The following is a 16,386-nucleotide window of genomic DNA, read 5'->3' on the forward strand; positions in this document are numbered from 1 at the left end:
TTACCACAGGCAGAGCAAACTGTTTTGTGGGGCCTGAGGTTTGTACAATACTGGGGACTAGGAGATGGTCTGGCCCACAAATCATATGACCTGAGTTCAGATCCCTGGAGCCCACATAAACAGCTGCATGTGGAAATGCACATCTGTAATCCCAACACGTCTTTGGGAGATGAGAAATGGAGACAGGGAGATCATCCAAAAGCTCCAACTACCAGCAGAAACAGCCACAGGACTAGCTATGGAGAACTGCAGGGTGGCAGTGAGAACAGCAAAAGAGGCCGTATTACAAGGAAGATGAAAGGTAAAAACAGATGCCCAAAAGTGGTCCTCTAACCTCCCCATGCACAGACAGGCTTAATTTCTGCGTGCTCTCTCTCTCTCTCTCTCCCTATCTGTACAAATACCATGCTACACACACACACACACACACACACACACACACACACACACACAAAAGCACACACACACACTGGGCAGAAAGAGGTCCAGGCACTGTATTACCTCTCAGAGAAACCCCTCTGTGAAGTTACTATCTGTGTTTTATGCTACAAGGAAGCCGGGTCTTTGTTCCCCCCCACTCCCGCATCTGTCGGCTTCCGTCATTGGGTGTGTACATGACTGTACTTCCCTTCTGCTGCAGACACCTCAGCCACCGTCTAGCCAGGCTAACCTGTTTGGTGTGCTCATGGGATGACGATGAGGGTGTGGCTTGGAGCTGAAGGTGGCCCGAGGCTACAGAATCAGACCTTTGCCAGGGAGGAATAGGCACCCCCAGGCACATGCTCACTGGCACTGTGGTGAACCGCTGGACTGGGCATGAAACCAGTCCGTCTCAGGAATGGAAGAGGCAACAGTGGATTATGAAAAAGAGCACTTCCTAAACAGGAAGTCCAACTGCCCTACCTTCACCTCACTGTGGACCAGAAACAGTAGTTTGGGTTGTGTACAGGTGCAGTGCCGCCTCCCCCTGCCCCCAGCCAGCTTGGAGCATCCCCTGCACACAACAGAACTGAACAGGAGGCACACCCGAGCTGGACATGGTGCTAGGTTCACTTTTATTAAAACCAAACAACCACAACTACAGAACAGTGCTATCCCAAATAGCACCGTTAAGAGGATGGGACTCTTAAGCCAGCTGTGCCGAGGCTCTTTGGTTCTTTTACTGGAGCTGGTGGGAAATCCAGAAAGACAATTCTGTTTCGTGTTTCCAGACCCCGTTACACCAAAGGCTCAGGGCTACCCATGAGACAGTTATTCTCCATAGTAACGCCAGGGAGAATATTCTAGGCAGAAGTCACTGAGAGAAAACACTGGGTTTTATTTTGAAATACATATTATTTTGAAAATAATTGCACATATTATTTTATATATTATATTATTTGATATATGTTATATATTATTGTGCATATTATTTTGAGATATATGCATGTTATTGTCAGAGAGAAGATCCTATATAGTAGCCAGGCTGGTTGAACTCATTACAACCCTTCTGTCTCAGTCTCCCCAGTGCTGGATTTTTCATGTGCCGTCATGCTCCAATGAAAACACTCTTTAAAGACTAGGGCATCTTGATTTCCTTTTACTAAAGAAAAAATATTTTTACAGTTGCTGATCAGGCATTAAAATAGTACAAGCATGCCCACCCAGCATGGCAAGAGTCCTTCTATGACTTTGGAGAGGCTGGCCACCTGAGAGCAATTAGCTGATTTTATCTAGGCCCCCACCAATGCCTGAGGTAAGAGAACTCTAGTCTGTTTATAGACATATCCTTATGCTACATAAATCTGCAGCAAGTTTTCCTTAATGACTCCTAAGTGTCTAAGAACGCACAATGACAACTCCCTCTGAAAAGGCACTGTGAGAGGCGATGTCTTACTTGATGGGACTGTTGCAGGGTCCAGACCAGACCAGAATCCCACCCAGTGGACCAGAGATCACAGTGAATAGGAACAATAAACGGGAGAGATGAAGGATACAGTCATGGGAAATGAAGTCTCCTAGAACAAGGCACATATTGTATAAAATAGTGAAAAACTATTTTATAATCTCAATGTGGGGCTTAGTATTATTCCCATCATATAGATGAGAAAAGTAAAGAACAAAGAGGCACCATTGTGTGCCAAGGTCCTAATGTGGAAGCTATGGGAACGTGACTGGGGCCTTGAGGGGTGGGGTGCGGAGTGGGGCACGTGTTGTAGGACCCTGGGTCCATTATAAGAACTCGGGCTTTTCTTCAGAGTGAGATGAATGCCACAGGAAGCCACGATGACGAGTGAAGACATGACCTGAGTAGGCAGGCAGCTGTGTTGGCAGAAACCGAAGGAGGGCGCAAAGGCTGGGAGATGAGATCAGAGCTCCAGGTGACGATGGTGGCGGCAGGAGGAAGTGGTCCAGAGCTGCCCGTCAGCTGAAGCTAGAGAAGCAAGGTTAACTCTGAAAGAAGAAGGGCCAAGAATGATTCTCAGTGCTGGTGTAGTTAAATACACACATAAGCCCGTATATTCATGCATGCATTCATACAATTCAGAAGATTAGACTGAGCGACCAATAGAATGAAAACTGAAGCGGAAGTCTAGGGGCCTAGAAAGCAGGAGCTTGGCCTTGTACATTCCCAGGAGGGGTTAATGACCCATCCAGGGGGAAATTGCAAGCCGGTAGCTGAATAGAACGGTGCAGAGAGCAGAAAGGCCGCGCAATCAGTCCCCAAACAGTCTTGAAGACCATCAGGTGGCATGTTCAAACTCACAAAGCCAGGTGGGAAAAGCAAAGGTGTGACGGCAATACAGGAGAGGAAAGGGTTAAGGCCAGAGCCTTGGGTGCCTGCTTAGTTCTGTGTTCAGAGAGGATGAGGGAAGGATGGAAAGGGGTGGCCTGTGAAGGAGGAAGAGCCTATGAGCTGGAAACCAAGAAGGCATCTTAAGGAAAACAAGTGATCAGTTGCGTCAAAGGTTGCTCCTCAGTGTGAGAGGATGAGGGGTTTGAAGTGGCTCTTGGGTTTGCACAGATGGAGACCTCAGCAAATGCAGCTTGGGTGGGGGAGTAGAGATGGTTCTAACTGCAGTGGTGGAAAAGGTCTTTTCCTGTTATTTGCTTGTTTGTTTGGGGGACAGAGTCTCAACTGTGTAGCTGTGGCTGGCCTGGAACTCTCTATATAAACTGACCTCAAACTCACAGAGATCTTCCTGCCTCCACCTCTGGAGTGCTGGGGTTAAAGGCACAAACCGCTAGGAGAGAGTTCTTGAAGTCTATTTGGTTTCAAGAATGATGAGATGCAGACGTAGCGGCATATATATGTGATCCAGCACTCGGAAGGGCAAGGCAGGGAGATTCCAAAGTTCAGGGGCAGCCTGGAAATTACAGTATGGTACTGTCCAAGGGTGGGAGAGCAGAAGGAGAAAGAAAAGGCGAGGAAGTGGAAGAGCAGATATGAGTACGGCTTGTAGTCCCCCATTATCTTGAGATATCACTGAAGTTGGGGGCCCAGCGTGAGCACAAATCCTGGAGGTGGTGACTGACCCTGAGGTTGGGAAGGGGCACAGGTAACCGTACTGCCTAGGGATGATCACAGAAGGGAATGGCCGAGGGTAGGTGCGGTCACAACACTAGGGAACATAGTTCAGCAGGCACACTTTTCTCTCTTTTAATACTTGAAGGGACTTCGGTGACTCAGAGTGTAGTTTTGCTTCTCAAATGAAGCCTAATGAAATCTTTGCCTCCTGGAAACCCACAAGTCGTGAATGACACATCATGACGCAGCGTGGCTCTTAGCATCCTGTTCGCCAGTACAACCGGAATGCTTGGTGAAGCTGATGCAGAGAGGATGACTTTGAATCCCAAATGAACACCAGCGTACGTCCCAGGGGTTGGCTGGTGAAGTATATTTGAGTAACTTCTGCTAAGCCCAGTGCTCAGGAGAGAATATTGAATCACCGGATTTCCTCTTGTGGTTGCCCTGTGCATTTGGCTGTACCTCTTGAGAAAGTTGGGAAACGATGTGCCTATGAAACATTAATTTGATTGGATTTTTCTCAGCCAGTTTAGAAGAAAAATATCTTATGACTATAAGCTCCTTTTATATTTATGAATACAAAAAATATAATCTTATTTTTTTCAAGAAGAGCTGTCCTAACTTTCCAAGTGAGGACCAAGAGTTAGCAGAAGGACGAACAATATTGTGTTAACTGTGCTGCTGCAGAACAAAACACAATGGTTAAGAAGGACCCAGATACAAAGTCCCCTGAAAGATGACAGTAGGCATTTGCTATGTGTAATGGGGACACAGACACACTTTCAAGTCTACTTGTGAAAGTGAAGAGCCACACTTTAGAGAAACCACTCATAGGGGTTTAGTTGATCTGAAACCACACCTTGACCCCCATGTCTTTTTCTTCAAAACGTCTGTTGAATTAAGGTAGTTCTCTCTTCACCGTGCCCACAGGTAGAGGAAATGTATGGGGTTCTGAGTCAGTCACAACCATTCTTTTTAAGAGTAGCCTCTCCGTTATCTCTGGGTCTCTTTTGTTTGAACTGTTTGTTTGTTTTTCCTATTCTTCCTTTTCTTGCCCCTCGCTCCCACCTTCTGTTCATGCTAGTCGTTTATATTTATGTGCACTGGTGTTTCGTCTGTGTAAGGGTGTCAGATCCCCTGGAACTGGAGCTGCAGACAGTTGTGAGCCACCATGTGGGTGCTGGGAATTGAACCCCAGGTCCTCGGGAAAAGCAACCAGTGCTCTGAACCACTGAGCCATCTCTCCAGCCCCGCTTCTGTTCATTTCAATGACCTGAGATCATAGGTCAAAATGGAGGCCTGGCTCCCTCAGGTGAGGGTGAACGCAGAGCAAAACAGGACAGGGCAGGAGTCAAGGCTGCCACTGCTAGGGGATGTGGTTGATATAGACCAAAGGATGGCTGGATTTCCGAAGGGATGTGTCCTGGCCCCTGGAATGCTGTTCCTTGGCAGTACAGGAGTGAAGGCACTCACCGGCCACAGCAGGTGTCGTTTGCTTGGGGGTTAGCCTTGGAGACATGTGCAGTGCTGTCTACTTCCGGAAGCCCAAGCTTTTAAGAAAATTCTTTTTCCTCTTATTTTTTAGGTGAATAGATGCTTTGTATGCATTTATGTCTGTTCCACAGGGCTGCCTGGAAGAGGACACCGGATTCCCGGGGACTGGAGTTACAGGCAGTTATGAGATGCCACGTGGCTGCTGGAAATAGAACCCTGGTCCTCTGGAAGAGGAGACTGCTCTTAATCCTGTGCCATCTCACCAGCACCCTTTGGAAGAAAAAACTGAATCACTTTCACAGAAAAAGAAAAAGGAAGAAAGGAAAGAACGGAGGAAGGAAACCTGGTTAGAATAGAGATGATGGTTAGATCTAACCAGACAAACATAGAAAGAAATTTCACAGGTACATCCCACCATAATCTCCCAATTCCCCTTTTTCTTTCCCTTTCCTGACCGTTCCTCCCTCCCTCCTTTACTTTTTACACAGTATCTCACTACACAGTCCCAGCTGGAACTTGCAATCCTCCTTGGGCTTCCCAAGTGCTGGGATTGCAGCAGGCATGTGCTAGCATGCTTGGCCTCTCATTTTCTTATAAATGAACAAACCCAAACATATTCTTTCTAATTTTAAGCAGATTCTCTCGAAGGAAAAGCTCAAGCAGATTTTTAGCCGTTTGGCAAATTACAGTGACGCCGAGGTGTGGTTTTTCTGCTCAGGTTGCTGTTGGCGTGCGCTCTAATGCTAGGCCCACGCGTGTTTTAGGAGCAGCATGAAGATAGTCTCCTTCCTGAGCCGACACAGGACTCCTGCCAAAAAGGGTGCCGATGGCCTGAAACACCGAAAGCACATTTTCAGACAGGCAGAGGCACCAGTTCAAACTCGCCAGAGATGCTTTTCCACCTGGCTCATAGCTATTCATTTATATTGGTTCTGACCATCCTACCTGTTTGGTTGTCTTAATTCCTTATTCATTTTCAGGTCTTTCCATATAAGGCTAGCAAAGGGATCGCTGACTCCGAAGCTGTCATTTGGGACAATTAACTAAAAGATTAATTTAGCTCTTAGACGCCTGTGTTTTGCCATCTGTGTTCTCCCCATGCCCAGCTCCAAGGTCCTCCAAACACTAATGCTTAATTATGGAAAATTTCATCAGTTTGGAAGGCATTGGCTTTAGATTTGTTTCCAGTGGTGTTCAGTAAAGCTAAAATCGGTTAGTCTAGCAAAGATGAGAGGAGGGGAAAAAATGATAAATTTCTCCTGCAAAAGAATCACAAGTAATTTTATGCAGATATTCTGCCCTCAAGGAGGTGGGGGGATGGGCCCCACTCTCAGGTGTAGGATCATGGGGGGTTGGAGTGGGAGAGAAATAGTTCAGATGACAGAGATGAGCCCCACAGAAAGTCACATGCCAGACTATGCCTGCTCTATAACAACGGGATGGCAAGGACACTTAGTTCGTCACAATGGTGACAAATTCAGAGCTGTCCTAACCAACAGAGAGCTAAGGAGATGAGACACCTAACATCTCATGCTGTCCTGTATGGGATTCAGGGCAGCGTAGCTCAGCGGTGGAGTGCAAGCTTAGAGTGCTGGGGTCCCAGGTTCAAGTTTCAGCACACGCGCAGGAAATACATGGAGTTGAGAAAATGAAGACAATTCTAATGCAGCATGCCTTTGGTTCCAGTGTTGGCTTGTTCATCGTAACGTATAAGGCATCTTAATGCAAGATAGGCCAGGAGACTGAGTATGCAGTATATGGAACTCTGTCTTATATCCTCAGGGGCTTTTCTATCCATGGCTGCTAAAATGGTAATAATAAAGATTACACGAGACTGCTTGACAAAATCCTGTCATCTAAGCTACTCTAAAGACTGAGGCAGGGGGATTGAAAGTTCAAGACCTAGGCTGCTGCAAAGCAAATTTAGCCCAATCTAAGAAATTAAACCAGTCCTTAACTCATAATGTTTTCATTTTAAAAAAGGATCAGGGGAGCAGCTGAGGACATAGTCCAGGAGTAGAGCACCCTGCTGGCATTCAGGCGGCCTGGGTTCGATTCCCGGTGTGATAACTAACCAAACCATTTTCGAATTCTCTTTAAGAAAATGCTACGCGGCTGAAAGACACAGGGAGTCTGGCCACGGATTGGACAGTTCTGGGTGCTCAGCCTGTGGAAGCTCGCTGTACTGTGGACAGTTGGCACTCAAGTTCCCACTTCCCCGTGCTGGACCTGTTCTGTCCAGACCACAGCTGGCCCCGTGCGAGCCGTGCTCCACGTGTTTTCTGTCATCGTCACACTCGCCAACCCTGTGAAGTCGGCAAGGGTTTTATCAGCATCGTTTCATCACCGTGAAAACGCAAACTAGAGAGGTTCAGGACTGCGCTCAGGTCTGCCTTGCCTAGAAGAGCAGAACTGGAATCCTCACCCCAGACCCGACCCAGAGCCCTCCCATCTTCTGTGCAGACCCCTTCCCCAGTCCCTCCTTCTCTTGCTGCTATCTGGGTGAGTGGGGGATATCGTCCGCTCTACTTCAGGAGATGAAAAGCAGAGTTTGTGACCCTGGTTTTGCTATGCTGTGTAGGCTCCAAACTGGAACAGTGGAGGTGGGTGGGGGCAACCCAACCTAATTAGAGCGGTGGGATTCTGCTGCCAAACCCCATTCCTTGGTCAGTGCTAACTCTAAACCTAACTGGCATCCACCTCTTGTCTTGGAAACAACCTGACCTGGGGCAGTTTCTCTAACGAACACCAGCAGATCTGCAGGTGTGTGTATAAATGAGGCTTAGAGAAGCTCAACAGGCTTCCCCAGCCCTGGGTTTCAGGAAGGTTAGCTCCCTTCTGTTTACAAAATAAACTGGAAGTGTATATGCCGGTCCAAGAGTGGAGAGGTAGGTCCCCTTTCATGTCAGCAAGAGTTTTTAGAGACTTGCATGCACCGAGTTATTTAAAACAGCAACCTCAAGCTCTGCCTTTCCCACAGACTTCCTTAAGTGGAAAGATCACAGTTTAATAAAGATTTTTAGAGGGATTAGTCCATGGAAAAGGTCTATTATATAACTTCATAAGGAAAGAGGCTGAAAAAACAAAATCTCCGTTATGACTTCCCGCTGAAAAAGCCCAGGTCAGTTCAGACTTCGCGCAGGGAAGGTACTGCCTCTAGGACGCGCCATGCTTGAAAGACTCTGGGCCAGGGCATGGGGTGCTTGGGACAGAGACAGGCTGTTTTCTCCCCACCCCCGTGTGTGTGTGTGTGTGTGTGTGTGTGTGTGTGTGTGTGTGTGTGCCTGTGTCTGTGTCTCTATCTCTCTGTAGTCTCTTTCTCTCTCTGTAGTCTGTCTGTCTCTCTGTGTGTGATTCTCTCTCTCCCTCTGTCTCTGTATCTCTCTGTAGTCTCTCTATATAGTCTGTCTCTGCCTCTCTCTGTGTTTCTCTCTCTCTTTCTTTCTCTGTAGTCTGTCTCTGTCTCTGTCTCTCTCTCTCTCTCTGTCTTTCTCTCTCTCTCTCTGTGTGTGTGTGTGTGTTTCTGCTTCTCCACAGCATTTTCCCATATACCTCAGGTTGCCTTTTAAACCACAACCCTCTGTCTGCCTCTGCCTCCTGAGTGCTGGGATTACCACTGTGTGCCATACCCAGCTCTTTTTTCTCTTTCGCTCACTTTGTTGGTCTGTGTTCCTAATGTTTCCACAGTGAAAAAGTATTGCCTCTCTCACAATGAAAATAAACTAGAAAGGCCAGGCCAGCAGACAAGGCGGACTGCTATTTGGACAGGGAGTTTATCTTCTGGAAAATCATTGTGGGAACATGTGGAGGGGTCATTATACCTGGACAGACTGGGCATCGCCAAGCAGCCCTTCCTGATTCTGAAGGCCATTCCCCTGAGACAAACCTGATACCCCCCAAACAATGTTGCCCTAATTCTAGGATGATTTCTTTTGTGACGGCAGCAGGGCTCTGAGACATGCCACCTAACACCTGGTACGTTGACAATCTCGCAATCCGTTTTAGTAATTTGGTTCCAGGGTACAAGAACAAAACCCCAACTAAACCAAAACAACAACAACTGAAGATGATTCTAGAGAAAACACAGAGCTGAGGCTGAGGCTGAAGCAGAGGAGCAATGCAGGTCCTGACTCCAGTTGGGGGCTGGGGGGGGGTGAATTAATTTCAAAATCAAGAGCCTTTATTCCAAAGCTCGTTTGTCCATTGCTTCTTTTTAAACTCTTCCTTGAAAAGAACAAGAGAACGAACCACCTTCAAGACCTGTGTTAATCCCACACTACATCCTTCCCTTGTTGCACAGTGCCTATAACATCTAGGGATTTACGCAGCAGTTCTGTATGGTCCAGGTTAGCCTAAGGCAGGGATTGAACAATCTTCAGCTGCACCATGTATGCGGCCATATGGTCTCTGCTGCAGGTACTGAATTCTTTTGAATACAGAGCAAATGTATTCCACAAGGAGTGGAAGAGGATGGTCATGTTTTAATAAAGATTTCCCAGAGCGTCTGTCAGGCAGGATGCGGGTCTCTGGCCACAGCTGATCAGAACCATTCTTTCCCTCTATCCCAGGGGTCTGGAGACCCAGGCTTAAGCCAGTCGGTACAGAGCATCCTCTAGTGGGATTACTGGTCCTGAACCGTGCATATGATGGACGGCCCATGGAGGAAGGGGAGAGGCTTTTGTTTGATGTTTGTAGACAATGTTTGATGTTTCCCACCTAAGTGAACAAGGGAGTGTGGAATCCTGAGGACTACCAGCAAGCAGCCTGTGGTCAAGAGTGGAGGCAGCCTGCCTTTAGGATTTCTGTTAGTTAAATACACATATCCCAGCTGACATGAGACTTTAAAATAAGTTTATGATTCTCAAAGTTTGCAAGTACTGACAGGAGTTAGAACATATACTGTCATTAAATTTCCTCCTTGTCCTGAAAAGTGATGAAGAAAAATCAGTACGGCTCAGCAGGGTACGGTGGTGCAGACTGTAATCCCAACAGGAGGAGGCAGGAAGGTCGCAAGTTCAAGGTCAGCCTGAGCTACACAGTGAGCCTTTGTCTAAAACCAATAAACACAACCTAACTAGCTAACCAGCTCTAAGCTAACCAACTTGACAGTGGTTGATCGTGGTGGTCAGATTGACTGCACCTGGAATCACCTAAAGTGCAAGCTGCTGTGGCCACTCCTGCGGGAGCCATTCTTGATCAGATCATCTGAAGCGGGAAGATCCACCTTACATGTGGGTAGCACTTTCTGTGGCAGCCCAGAGAAAGGGACTTGCTTTGTGCTTTTTTTTTTTTTTTTTGACAGGGTTTCTCTGTGTAGTTTTGAAGCCTGTCCTGGAACTCACTTTGTAGACCGTGTTGGCCTGGAACTCACAGAGATCCACCCACCTCTGCCTTCCGAGTGCTGGTACTAAAGGCACGTGCTACCGTTGCCGGGCAACCTCCTCACTTGAATGGCAAGTTCACCTACCCTGCCATTGCAGCATCCTCTCACCAATATTAAAACCAACTTCTTTGGAATTCTACATAGACCGAAGACCAGGAGATCTCCAGGACTCCTCCAGGCTTTCTGTGCAAAATGGACAACCAAGACACCCAGCTTCGTGGGCTGTATTCAACCCTGCCAGGTTTTAGGCCGCTCCAATATGAGACAACCACTGTTGGACTACCTAGATACATCCTGTTATCCAGTGTAATAGCACACACACACACACACACACACACACACACACACACACACACACACACACATTCTATCAGCTCTGTTCCATTAGCGAAGTCAATCAATACCAATTAACTTACTAAATATACTGGTATAACTCTTTTTAATGAAGAGCAATTAAGGATGTTAAGTTTTCGTGAAATGACCTTCATGAAACTGTACAGACGCACTGGGCACTAGGACTTCTTTCTCTGTCCCTTTCCCATGTCCCCTCTCTCTGAGTCTTTAGGGCAGATCTCATAGGTCTCATCCCTTGCAATATTTTTTTTATCTATCTATCTTCTATCATCTATCTATCTATCTATCTATCTATCTATCTATCTATCTATCTTCTATCATCTATCTATCATATATAATCTATCTATCATCTATTTGTCTATCTATCCATCATCTATCTATTGTCTGTCTGTCTGTCTATCTATCTTTGTGGCATAGGCTGTCCTTGAGCTCACTACAGAGTAAAGCTTGGCCTGCTTCCACCTCCTGAGTGCTGGGCTAACAACCATCCACTACCACACCTTTTGCAATCTTTAACTTCTAAACATAAGGTCATATTTTTCTTAAGCATCACCCCATTTTGAAATATAATTTTTCTCATACCATACTTATTTCAGTAGCACATCATCTTTTTATATTTATTTTAATCTCCCTTCATTGTAAAAATGCATGAGTTTACTTTATTTTACTTAAAATCAGAAAACTTGGGCTTTAGAATTAGTTTTTCCTCTAATAAGGTCAAATCTGTATAGTATTAACTCAGTAATCTTGTTAACATTCTTCAGGGGTAATTTAGATAAAATATAATTTCCCTCATCACATTAATGTTTAACATACACTAAAGAACTGTGAGTGATTTCAGTTCATAAAGTAAACAGCAAACATCCGTAGTGTAGGCGGACATTTTTTTCCCACCCACAGGTTCCCAAATAACCAAAAAAGAGACTTAATATTACTTATAAATGCTCAGCCAATAGTTCAGGGTTGTTACTATCTAATGCTTAATTAGATAAATTAATCCATAATTCTTATGTATCCTCTGCCACGTGGAGGTACCCTCTTTCAACACTGGACGTTCATCTTGCTTCTTTCTGTGGCTCTCTCGACTTCCCTCTGATTCTACCCTCCTTCTTCCCAGCATGCTCAGTTTGGCCCTTCTGCCTAATCTTATCCTGTCCAGCTATTGGTCCGTTAACTTCTTTATTAAATCAATCACAGCGACATATATTCACACAGTGTAAAGGGATATTCCACAATATAGTCCCATTCATTCCAACAGATGATCCTGAAGGTTTGCTTAGAGAGAGGCTTCGCGGCCGGAGCTTGGGGCTGCTTGCTCACATCTTAACCAACCAGCCAGGGAGCAGAGACAAGAGGCAGCACCTGAAATAGGGCTCTGCTACCACCCACAAGGCCTGCTCCACAGTGACCTACCCCTGCAAGGCCCTACCTCCTAGAGGTCCCACAACTTCTCAGAAACATTGTCGCCAGCTGGGATAAAATGTTAAACCCATTAGCTAGAGGGGACATCTCACATCTAAGCCATAAACACTTACTTGTGAAGAGATTTTTCTATATAGAACTCAAATAATATATATATATATATGTGTGTGTGTGTGTGTGTGTGTGTGTGTGAGTGTGTGTATGTACATGTACATTTTTTAGCATAAATAAAATCCATTCTAAATTGACCTTAGGCATATAAGATGTAATCAGTTCTGAGCTAAGGGTTGCAGAACAAAGTAGCTACTTTCTGTTGACTTTAACAGAGCATCTATGTAACTTCCAAGTGATGGAGAGTTTTCTGTCTTACAAGGCACATGCTGCTCTTCTGGAGGACTCAGGTTGATTCCTAGGACCCACGTGGCAGCTCACAACTGTCTGTAACTCCAGTCCTAGGAATCTGACACCCTCTCTGACCTCTGTAGGTAACAGGCATGCACACGGTGCACTTACATCCATGTAAGCAAAACACACACACACATAAAACAATAAAATAAAACTAAAAAAAATAATTAAGTAACTTCTAAGGGTTATATGTAATAGAGGACTATTTATAATTTAAATGAATAGAGATTATGTTAATGAGCAAAGACATTCATAGTTTTGATAAAGCAATGCCAAATTTCATTTGTTGTCTTCATACAACAAAAATCAGACCATTAAAACAATTGTAAAAAATCATTCAAACCAACAATAAATTTACCTAAAATAATTAAATCCTCCAGGCAGATGTATCACTTTGGTTTAAGTCGTCAGAATCACTGAATTAATTAAGTCTCTTAAGAATTCATCCAAATAGACAATTTGAGTCTGGGCGAAATTTTTAAAGTAAAAAAGTGTCTCTAGATTCTCCTTTGACTGTAGCTCTCTCCATAATTGCAGTGCAAAGGGGCAGTTTCACCTTTGAAACCAAGTCAGGTCCAGTCTTCCACAAGGCTTTCTGCAAAAAGCACCGTCTGGGAATGTTTGGGGATTTCTGTGCAGCCCAGCCCTGGAAAAGTTGCACCCAATGATATAGCTACTAGATCCTTGAGTTCTTACAGACTGCTCAGGCTCCTTCCAAATGCTAAAAATACCTTCCAGTTATTTTAAGGACTTAAGTGGAGTTGTTTAAATACAGCGCTCTAACATCTGGGTTAAGGTATCAGACTCAGAGAAAACCACTCAAGAACCGACTGGATAAGGTAAAGGATGTTGCATAAGATCTGACTTCATTTTGCATCAGGGAGTGACCGGAGGTAACGTGGGAAGGGAAAATGTATCCTCAGTAGACAGATCTTGTTTATTGTTGATTTCAGGGAGGACAGTCCTGTAGAACATCATGTATGCAATGGAGATCAGGCATTTCTTCTTTTACTTGATATGTAATTCAAATTTTTCACTGTTGTTGGAGAAAGATATATTTATCCAGTGAAAAGCTGAATTGTTTTGATACTGTAGCCTAATAGTGACTCTAGAGCAGTGGTTCTCAATCTTCCTAATGCTGTCCTTTTATACAGTTCTTCATGTAGTGGTGACCCCCCCCCCATAAAATTATTTTTGTTGCTACTTCATAAATGTAATTTTCCTATTGTTATGAATTATAATGTAAATATCTATGTTTTCCGATGGTCTCAAGTGACCCATGTGAAAGGGTTTGGTCAACCTCAAAGGGGCAACAAGCCACAGGTTGAGAACCACTGCTCCAGAGTGAGCTATTGATATGAATTTGTGAAGGAGCCTGACAACCCCAAATAAGAATATGAATGGCATGTGCTTTGTGGGGACGGTGGCAGGGAGCACACTCTTTCATGCCTATGCAGGCCTGGGTACATCAGTATCCGGTACAGTCTGCCTGGCTTTATCAACTGTCAACATTATTGCTATGAATTTAAAATGTGTCCAGTGTTTCCTATTTAAGCAGAGGATTGGACTCTAACTATGACAGAGAGTTTCAGACTTAATCATTCAAGCTAAGAATTGTGGAAATGCTTTCCATTTAAATTTAGAAAATATCCTTTCCACCTTCCCTGAGCCGGGGCGGGACTCTGATGAAAGGGTGGCCCACTTCCAGCTCGCCTTGCCAAGCTTGCAGACGGTCAGTCCTGACCCCATACATACACCATGGAAACAAATGGGAGAACGTCACCCAAGTGAAGTTTTGGCTCTCTATCAGATCTGTAGCTGGGGCCCAAAAGGAAGATAGTAGAGGAACCATCAGCTCCTGGTGGGTGAACAACTTCCAGTTGGCTAGTTAACACCCCAGACGGCTACTCAGCTCCTCGCCAAGACTCTGCTCGTCCTCTGGATTGGTTTTGTCTCTTCCTAGGCAAGTCTTCCTGTGTCTCCTCATTAGCAGTATGGAAAATGAATATCCCTGTTTGAAATACATCAAAAGAGATGCAAATAAGGGATGTGTGTGTGTGTGTGTGTGTGTGTGTGTGTGTGTGTGTGTGCTTCCCTGGCCAAATGTACCAACTAGCCAACCTCAGACAAAGAGACGCTCCCCTTGGGCTCGGCTCTGGTTTCTGGAGCTCTGAACCTGCTGCGGGCACTCTGTGTGTGCCGCTGCACCGAGTGGAACTGTGCCACTTCGGTTAGGGTTCTGCTTGAGGGAACATGGTTTCCTGGAGCCCGGCCAACCTCAGGGAATTTATGCAGCTGATCCAGGAAACACTGAACCGTTTCCTTTTAAGGGCATTTTCCTTTACCCATTAAAAACCAAGCCAGAATTAGTTTTTTTTTTTCTTCTTCCTTTTTTTTCCCTAACCACTGTATTTTTACATTTAAAACTTTAATACAAGTGACGATAAAGTTAGAACTTTCCTGGGGGCGACTATCTGCGGGGCAGGGAATTGGGGCCCACAAGTCTGTCTCTATAGCTGGCATGCTCATAGCCAGTGCTTCAGTTTTTATCATAAGTGAGTCTGAAAAGCAAGTGACATGCCAGGCATTCCTTCGGGAAGTTAACTAAGGTAATGATGGAACCTGAGGCAAAAATCAGCATGTCACCTGTAATTCTCTTTGGGGCTCTGGGGCCTGGAGAGGTGACAGTTCTGTAAAATGATTTACACTGCATTATAAAAAGAAAATTCCCTTGGGTAATGACCGAACCGAAAGTGCAACAATAACAGACAAAGGGGACTTCCAGGACTCAGCTGTGCAGGCCACGCCCAGTGGGAATGCCCCAGAACCTTCCAGTACTGTGGCAGCTTTAGGAACAGGAGGCAAAAATCCAAGTGGCAGCTTCTGGGGAAAGGAGAGTCCAAGATGCAATTTCCGGAAAAGGGAAGTCCAAGACGGGTTTGAAATTTGTACCCCTAAGGAAATATTCCACAGAGGCATGGCTACCTTTAGAGGTCGCCAAAATGGACAGGTTTCCAGAAGCGTGTGTGTGTGTGTGTGTGTGTGTGTGTGTGTGTGTGTGTGTGTGTGTATTCTCCTGTAATTCCCAGGTGACATTTCTCTCATAAGGACTGAGCTGGCTGCTTAGAGCGCCTCAGATCAGTGGAGCTGACTTCGTCTCTCTTACGAAGACGCTGGCGTGTTTCTAGCAATGGCTTTGCCCTTGCACATTTGAAGTCAATCTCATCCCAATGTTCAAATTCATTTTTTTTTTTTGAGATTCCCCCGTCTTTTGTTTTTGTTTGGTTTTTGAGACAGGCCTTCGCTGTAGCTTTGGAGCCTGCCCTGGAACTAGCTCTTGTAGACCAGGCTGCTTTGAACTCACAGAGATCCGCCTGCCTCTGCCTCCCCAGTGCTGGGATTAAAGGTGTGCGCCACCACCACCACTGGGTTCTCTCCCTCCTTTTAAAATAGCCTTATTTTTTACTTTTAATCCAGTGTCTGTGTCTATGTAGGTATTTGTGTGAGTGACAGAGCCCATGGAGGCCAGAGGTGTCACATAGGTCGTAAATTGCCTGACATGATGCTGGGACCCAAACTTGAGTTCTCTGCAAAACCAGCACTTTCTTTTTTTTTTTTTTTTTTGGAAAGTAATTTTATTAAATTATAAAAGTTTCCGTTTACGCCCCTCTTCCCAACACCCTCCCACTCCCCCCCCTCCCTCTCCACCTCCCTCTTTGTCCCTAAGGGCAGTCAGGGTTTCCAGCCCTGTGGGAAGTTCAAGTTCGTCCCCCCTCCCTCCAGGTCCAGGAAGGTGAGTATCCAAACAGACTGGATCCCA

The sequence above is a fragment of the Myodes glareolus genome, chromosome 5 (assembly GCF_982192425.1).
Source record: "Myodes glareolus chromosome 5, mMyoGla1.1, whole genome shotgun sequence".
Lineage (NCBI taxonomy): Eukaryota > Metazoa > Chordata > Mammalia > Rodentia > Cricetidae > Myodes > Myodes glareolus.